Raw genomic sequence first — 9,082 nt, 5'->3', positions numbered from 1 at the left:
AGGGGGACACTGTGTGTCACAAAACAAAGTAATTAAATTGAGTCAGCATTATCAATGATGCCCAGTTCCAACCGTTGAAGCTGCAGTTAGTAACCCCAGTCTGTCCCTCTATCAAAAAGCTATTTATTCTTCATTACTGGCTATCCCTGAGTTATAGGGATTCATTGTCATTGCAGTAACTTGTAGGAGGAACAGTTAGTGCAATGATATTATGGAAATAGCCATTTCATAGCTCATGGGTGAAGTAGTATCGAGTCACAGCTTTCCAGCAGTTGCCAGCAATGGTGAAATCTTGTCTGTATTATCACCCTTGAGGATTCATTATATTTGTTTGGCTTATAGCAATGTAACAGAGAGGGAAATCATGTCACCAGAGAAAAGAACCCCATTTTAGAGATCCCATCCATGCAATTCTTATAGAAGTCTTGAAGCCTAGACAAGGTCTAAAAAACTGGGGACAAAGCGTGCTGTCCCTTGGGGACATAGATAGCCCAGTTTAAATCAGAAATAGCCAGACCAACATGGTTCCACAAGCATAATTATGGGCCCCTCTTGATCTGTCTCAAAACTAATCCTGCCTTGAAAGTGTAGCAGTGCAGCACATGTCTGAGAGAGCATAACTTTCAGTACTGAGATTTCAAAAGGTTGTATCTCACATGGCTTTAAATCTGAAAATCTAAACATGCAAAGTCACGAGAGCTTATTACATGGAAGCCAATGAAAGTAAATAGGTGTTTAGATAGGTTGTGTCACTCTTGAAGAAGCACAAATTAAATTAAAACAATTCATTTTGTGTTCTTTCCTACCTAAGAGTACATTGATGCAATCAAGAAATCACAGCCCTTCTCTGGCAGCATCTGACTTAGCAGTTTTCTGAAGAGCTCTGCTTCTCCATTCAAAAATGCACGGATTTGTTAAACCCTAAGATTTGGTCAGAGCGTGGTGGTACTTGCCTATTTATTAGACATAGACACTTCAATTCTAAGTTTGCTCGAAGCCTGTGATATATATTTTCAGCTCTGGTTTCTGCCCAGTCACTAGAAAAAATAGCTTGAAATGGTGTTTATTTTAAGGCTAGGAAAAAAAGGTCTCAGTTTTAGAAAGCAAAATGTCTCATGTGGTTAATTCTTAAACAGCTAACCAAGTCATTTGACTTGCATGCAAACAAAACCAAGTAATCTTTCATCCTACTTCCAAAAGTAGATCCTGGGCAAAGGTACATAACCTTTCTGAAATATTTTGGTTCATTTTAAACAGGATGCTAAAATGTCTAGCTATTGATTTTCTGTGGCACTTATGTGTAGTTATTTGCATTATAAATGTTCCATTATTATGACATCAAGATAGAAGCAGCTGATAAGATGTAAACACAATACAGTGCAATTTATTCTTATGGAGTATCTTTTATAGAAAACATAAAAGAACCTTTTACATGTAGCTATACACTTGCAAACACAATTCTCAATTGTGCCCAGTAGTGCACAGTCTAAATAGAAGTATGAAAAGAAAGAAAAAGACCATTTGTGGTCTATACAATGGTGAGATAAACCACAGTATGGTAGTCAGGAGAATGGCAGAGGATGACAGCACTTTTCCTGATGGTGACTTGGAAAGATGGGCTTGGACTAAGTAACTTTTTGTGTGAGGCTCTGATTCCTTCCTGACAGCCTGCAAAGAACATGGAGGAAGGAGATATTGCAAGTGTAACAGACAATCCAGAGAGATGCTGGAGATGTCTAGAGGATGCAGGTCATGCTTTGTCAATGCAAGAATATGCCTTAAACGTGGAACTGAGACAGATATCACATGTATATATAAAATGCATTTATCAAATCATAGCTATTTCTATGGTGGAAAGGAGAAACCAGTTTAGAGTTAATGCCATGAGAAGTATGACATCCTCACCATAAATTTCAGCACAACACCCCATTTCTATAGCAAATATCCCAGCTACTTCAGTATCTACAGGGAGAAGGGAGTGTTTGGGTTTGAAGCTCTCATATGTGAGAGAATTTGTTTTTCCACAAATGCTTTCTCCTTAGATCAACTATGAATGCTGGGTGGCCTCATCAGGTATCACATCTTCTGTCAGCTTTCATCCCTTTAGAGACTTGTTCTTTGTGCCATTCTCTGCTGCCTCTTTGTTTCTTTCTCTCTGCATATGTGTTCTCCAGGAGATGTTTGAGCACACAGATCCCTCCTGCATACATTTTTTCAAGTGTCAAGTTTTAATCTGTTCTTCAGAATTATGTTTGCCATCTTTTTTCCCACTGAAAGCTAAAAGGTGCACGTTCTTACTATTGAGCACCTTGGCTCTGAACATCACCTACGAGTCTTCTTGCACCTTCTTCTGTCATTCTGCTAGAGCACTGAAAAACATGAGAAATGCAATAATGGAAGATACTTCTTCCTATTTGTCCCTGGGCTTAAACTGTAGAAGCAACACATGTAACTTTGTGCCCAGTATAAACATCCCTAGTACAGAAGTTCAGCACCCTGAATAATATGAAATACATAGGTATTATCTTATTCAAATATGAAGCAGTTATCTTGGTGGCAAAATATTAATCATTAAGACCAAATCATTAAGACCAAACTCTAACTCAAAATACTTTATGACACATTGCCCCACGATTCTGTATTTAATAGCAATCCTAAATTGGAGTAACAAATAAGGAGAAAAGCATCAGAACTGCAACTAATTAGGAGTTTAAAAGACTATTTTGTCATTATGATTAAATGATTTTTTGGGTTGGCATAAATAGAGAAGTAATTGAGAGATATGATTTGTATCTCAATGTAATATGAAGGCTGAATATTATATAAAATGAAGGCGAACAAAAAAATTTACTCATCCCAGAATTATACTTGCTTTATCTTGCCAAAATTTCTCATACAAAGACCTTCATTCAGTAGTTAACGAGGCTTTCTTCAAGCAAATTCCTCTTGGCCTCATAATTTTCTCTACAATTTTCACAGTCTTACAGGCAAATCACAGCTGCCCAATGGCACAATTCATCAGTTATGATATACTATTAGATATACATTATATGACTTTGTAGGTATGTAAGGGAGTGAGTGCATATGTAACGATGTGCAAAATGCAGAATACACATTGTAGGCATGGAAGGGAGTGAGTGCACATGTAATGATGTGCAAAATGCAGAATACACATTATTTAAAATATAAGATGAAAATGCTATTTCAATCGCTGCTAATTTGCATTTCATATTCCCAAAACATCATAATACTATTATAAGGTATTGATCCAAGCATGATCATTTGATTTCACATCAATACTAATATGACTTTTCTGTGATCTGTTGACATGTGGGATTTTCTGAGTGAAATACATACATACCAATATCCAACTATTTTCACTAGTAAAACTGAATTCTGCTGCTCTGTGTGAAAAGCAGTTAAAACCGTAAAAAAAGTAAAAATGTAGATCACCCAGTCCCAAAACCTGAACTTAGATTTTACCAGTAGATGTAGATTTTGATTCTTACTGCTTTCCAAAATCCCTTTCCTTTTTATCTTTGATATAGTGGTAGTGTTCTGACTCTGTTTGTTGTCTGGAGTGTATTCAGTATCCTAAGCACAAAGCATGGGTAGTGAAAGTCAGTATGCCATTTAGGAGCAAGAATCCCTCCAAATCTCATTCCCGTCATCAACATGGTTGTTCAGGATCTGACATAAAGATTGCTAGAATAATAACCTCATACTGAGCCTCTCTGAATTATGTAAATAATATTGTTTGTAATGAAACAGTTCTTGCTTTGATGATTATTGCATAAAAATGCCAAAATCGTATGGGTCCCACAACCCCATTTCTTCTCTCACACTACATGGACATACAGGATGATAATACTGCTGATGTACTTTGTCCTACTAAATCCCTGTTTTCAACATACCTAAGGGTTTCAGATGACACCATTATGTTGATTTTTCCTGGTGGTTACCAACTTGAAATCTACCCAGTGGTCACCTTTGCTGCAGATACCCAGATAGACATCCTCTTCTCCATCTGTACACATACATGTACTACAGAACCAACACAGTTTCTGCTAAAGACAACAGCAACATTGCCATCAATTTACTTGGAGCAGACTTGAATCTTACTGACATGAAAAGCCAAAGGGGAGAATGCAGCAAGTCTGAGAAGTTATGTGCTTGTGATACTCAGTCCCTTCAGTCTCACCTGATTATATATGGGGCCTGAGCAAAAACTAACTAAAAGTGAACTCATCACAGATTCATCCCAAAATGAGCCATCCCAGTTTCCTCACAGAAGCTGTGGGGCCCAAGGAACAGCAGAGTTTGTCACTTGCCTCAGGTGAGATGCGCTTCTTTCGCATCATCTGCCAAGACATGAGAAAGGTCCACAACCTAAAAATCCAGCTAAAGCCATCACTGTTTCTGGATCATGGGGTTACGGTCAGAGGCACTTCCACCTGTTTTTTATGTATGACAGAGCTGTGATCCTTTACCATATAAAGTTATAGTTCATGTTGAAGACTACCAAGAAGCCAAAGTTAGGGTGGAGGAATCCAGTCCCTGCGTGGAACAGGTCAATATGATCACAACATTCACCTTCAGTTCCAAGCATCATTTTCCTGTACATTTTCCAATGGAGTCCATGCTGCAGGAACATAAACCCCTGAGAATTTCATGCTCATCGGGCTTCAATCCTTCCTTACAGCCGCCATGGCCTTCTAAACCAAACCTGCAATATTGAAAGTAATAAAAGCAAGAGTAAATGCAATGAGTTTATATTACATAGGACCAGCACCCGCCACATCCCAGCCACAACACAATTACAAAGTAAAAACTTCATTGGGACTGCAGACTCTGCTCAGCAGAGGACAAACTCTAACAGCTGATCCAAAGTAATTTAAATTACCTTTTGGGTTTGTTAGAGCCCTATCACCTCCTGTTTGTTTCTTTGGATAGACTATGCATAAACATGATGCATATTAGAGTATGTCCTACTTTCACACATCACTTTCTTTACTTCTGAAGATATCAGCAGATTTCAGTATACAATTACAGAATCTGAAAACTCAATTAATGTGCTATTTACATGAGTATTAACTACAACAATGTCTATAAATGCATTAGAAAAAAAATCTTTTTACAGATTGCAAATAAACTTTTAAGAACTGACCCAGTGCCAATCCTTTCAGCACCTGCCTGTAAATAGGCAATTATTTTAGCTAATGGCACAGCACAAGGTCTCAGAGTACACACATAAACCCACATTTTCCAGGAGGGATTCAAGCACAGATTACATAAAAGGTTTTAGTAAAAACTGCAGTCTTGTTCTCATCTGAAGCTATTACCCATTTATATTGTCTATGAATGTAAACAGATAATTTACCCTTAATTTAAGGCCCCTTCGCATCAAGCATAATCAGCTTAAGGAAGATATGTGGTCAGCATAAAAAAGATGTAGTATGACTCTTGTATCTGCTTCATACAAGCCCAGCTCTGCCTCCTGCTGTCTCCCACAAACGGAAACTTGTATAATGCCTTCCCTTTTCAGAGAACACCTACAAGGTATTTTCACTCCCTTTTCTGAAATCCTGATAGAAGGAGCCAGAGTTTGACCCTTAAAGTCTGAATGCCCCACCAACACCCTTCTTGCACTCCTTTAGCAAAAGACAGACCTTATATAACTTGAGTTTCAATGAAGGAGCCTGTGAACTCATTTTGACTGCAATAAAATGAAAAGACCATTGATTAGCAGGAAGGCTTTGGTGTACTTTCCAGGTTAGCACTTGGGGCTGACTAGTAGTAACTTGATTGATTGATTGATTTGAATAATTTTTACTGGGAGGCTAAAAATGACCAGCTGCCAGTATTACATTGCTTTTGCATAGGGGCTTGGGACCATCCACTAGGAGTAATTTTCTGGAGTGCTACTTAAAAAAAAGCAGCGGAGCAAGCACAACTAAGCTTTGGTAAGTTGCCTTGTAGGAATAATACAGCTGATACAACCAAAACGAGCAGAGAAGCCATAGAGCAATGTAACCAGGGCTGGATCCACAGTGATGACACTCTAGCCAAGAGCAGTGGTCTAGCTGTGGCCCCAGTAACAACAGCTGATATGTACCCAGGGACCGTTATTGGGAATGGAGCTCTGACTTTTAACCTAAGCAAACTCTCTGTATTCAAATCACTAAGGAAAAGGTCCCAGCCCATTTGACTAGGTGTTTCTTGCTCATCATTTAAGACTGACTAATTACCATTAGTCTCTGAGGCATGCAGCATTGCTCTGACCTGTTCCTCATGACAGTCCAAGAGGGCATGTTACAGTTTTATGTGGGAGCTGCTGTACACCTCAGCAGAGCCAACACGAGACCTTTGATTAAAGAGTTTCGCAATAATTCCTTCTGCTGACCCATTCCTTTGTGGGGGAGCTGGAAATACCTTGCCTGAAGGCACAGTGCACCCTTACAGGCAGGAATTCAGGCTTGTCAAACCCTGCCTCCCTGTCACTGGCTACTTATTCTGAGAAAAGAGGCCTTTTTAACTTTCCTATGACCTCTTGACTTAGACATCGTTATCCTTCACTGTGGGAAGAACATACCTTTCCATCTTTCTTACTGTCTCATTCAACCTCATTGGATTCATTGACACAAACAGGCATAGAAACATAAAATTGCTGTAATTGGGTCAGGCCATAGGTCTTATACTGGCCAGTGATTGCTTAGAGAAAGAACAGAAGAAGCAGGGCATGAACAGAAGGACCTTCCCTTGGCAAATCTCCTCTGCTACCAGCAGTTTCAAGGCCATCAGAGAACTGGAGTTTGTATCCAGACCATCACCTTATGATGCATATACCAAAATACCAAAGAGTAAATACCAAATGCTTGATTTTTTTTAACTTATAAGTATGCTTTTCATTAAACAACACAAATATGTGTCTGCAATTGTACATGACATAGATCCCTACATGTGAGTCATCAGCATGTTTTGCTATGCCTCTGTATTTGCAAGGAGATAGATGGACTGACACTTTTTGGCCATAATAAGCATATAAGGTAAATTTTTTTCTAACAGCAGGATTTCCTAATTCTCTTTAAAGCTATTTTCACTGCACTCTCTTCTCCTATCTTACTCTGTGCATTTTATGAGGGGCATTTCAGTTTCTGTGATCCAATCTTCTTGTTCCTCAGCCCCATTACCAACAAAGGCATCACACTCATACTCCATACCTTTGTAATGAGGTTAAGGACCAGCTTGCACAGGCAAGCTGCAGTCTCCCAGGCTATTCAATGCTAAGGGCCTAATCTACGCTCTGCTGAAATCATAGTCTTTAAACGGTTCGGTAGGTTTTGACCAACTTCACTAAGCTTAGAGACAAGGCCCTATAGTAGGCATTACTAAATCTGCCCCAGTGCGCAGCATTTTAAATTCTGTAACTTGCTATTTTTGCAATAGAGCACATTTTTTTCTATCATTTGAAATATAATTCAGTCCTACTATTTCTCCTGTGTGCTGCTATGAAAAGAGTATCAAGTATCCCTAGACACAAAAGTGCTAGGATTATAAAAAAAGGAGTTATATTCAATCTCAATATTTATATAACTGGGAAAAGCATTGCTTACAAAACAGAAGGTAAAGACTATACAATTTGAAACGTGTGGGGTGCTTTTTTTTCTTGCTATGCAGTGTAGTTTGGTGCAGGTAAAGACTCTACTGGGTGCAGCTAAATGGACAAGCACATCTTTGATACGAGTTTCTGCTTTATCAAAATGCCTAAACTTAAACCTATGCTTTTAGTTTTGGTTTGGGTTTGGTTTTTTTTTTTTTCTTTTTAATTAATGTTACAAAAATATGGCAGTTCATAAGGCAAGCAACAGCCAGATCGCCCAACTTTTGGGTTTATGAAGCTCCCTATATTTATTCCATCAAGGAACAAAGGAAAGAAGTGTCTGGATGTGGGCCTCTTTGGCTAGCTGGTGCCAGCAGCGTGGCTAGGAGCTACAGGGAGGCATCTCTGCTGGTGTCTGAGTGGCGCCTTGCTGCCCGCTGTCCTTTGCTGCTAATGAGAAAGCTTTGACCCGGCCATATCTCTGCTTCTAGAGGGAAAAGCAAAGCCTTCTCTTAGGGCTATTTCTGCTCCCAGGACCCTTGTGCTGCCCCGGCTGTCCTAGCAGCTGCCCGACGAGCATTTCTGCCTTTCACATCCTCTTCCCCTGCTTACACAGTCTACAGCCAGCATTTTCCTTTTTTTTTAATCGCAGAAAGGCCTCCCCGCCTAATCTAATTCCCGCTCCTTTGTCAGAAGCAGATGTCACTTTTACATCTGTGCGTCTGCTCGAGCGTCCTGTCTCCTCCAGCCCAGCAGATGTTGCCGCCGCCGAGGCAGCAGCGGCCGGCGGGGAAGAGCAAAGCGCAGATCCCTCTGCTGGCGGCCGCCCGTACGCCACCGCATCTTCATCATCATCATTATTGCTGTTGTTGTTGTTGTTATTATCATCACCATTATTGAAAATGCCCCCGTCCCAACTGATTACGCAGCAGCGGACCAGCCAAGAGCGCATCCAGCCGCCTGCCATCCGAGTTAGCGCGGAGAAGCGCGGAGGAGGGAAGGAGACAAGGAGGAAAGGACGGAGGGAAGCCGCCCAGCTGCGCACAGGGCCCTCTCAGCTGGGCGACCGCGGAACAGGCAACCCCGGGGCCTGCTTCTTTCCGTTCAGGGCCACGGAGCGCAGCCTCCGCAGCCCGCGCAGCCCTGGGAGCGTGGCAGCAGAAAAGGCAAAGAGAGGGATTTTTCCTCGTGCTTCCCCGGGGTGGCAGGGAGCCCCGGGCTGCGGCAGGAGCAGGGACGTGTCCCCACAGCCCCACACTCTGACCGGGGGCAGCAAACACGTGACACCGGCCCCTCCAGCCCCATTACCCGGGCAGTGAGGGGCCGGGCCCCGCGGCCGCGCTGAGCTGCGCTCCCCGTCCTGCCCGACACCCCTCCAAATAAAGCACTACTAAAGAGACCCTCGCCGATATTTAGTAGATTATTCAGGCGGGTGGGACAGCGCTTCCCTGGGTTACCGCGGCTCGGAGGGAGCGGGGCAGA

Source organism: Strigops habroptila, chromosome 7, assembly GCF_004027225.2.
Source record: "Strigops habroptila isolate Jane chromosome 7, bStrHab1.2.pri, whole genome shotgun sequence".
Taxonomy (NCBI): Eukaryota; Metazoa; Chordata; class Aves; order Psittaciformes; family Psittacidae; genus Strigops; species Strigops habroptila.
The sequence above is the reverse complement of the archived record's forward strand: the minus strand, read 5'-3'. Positions refer to the sequence as shown.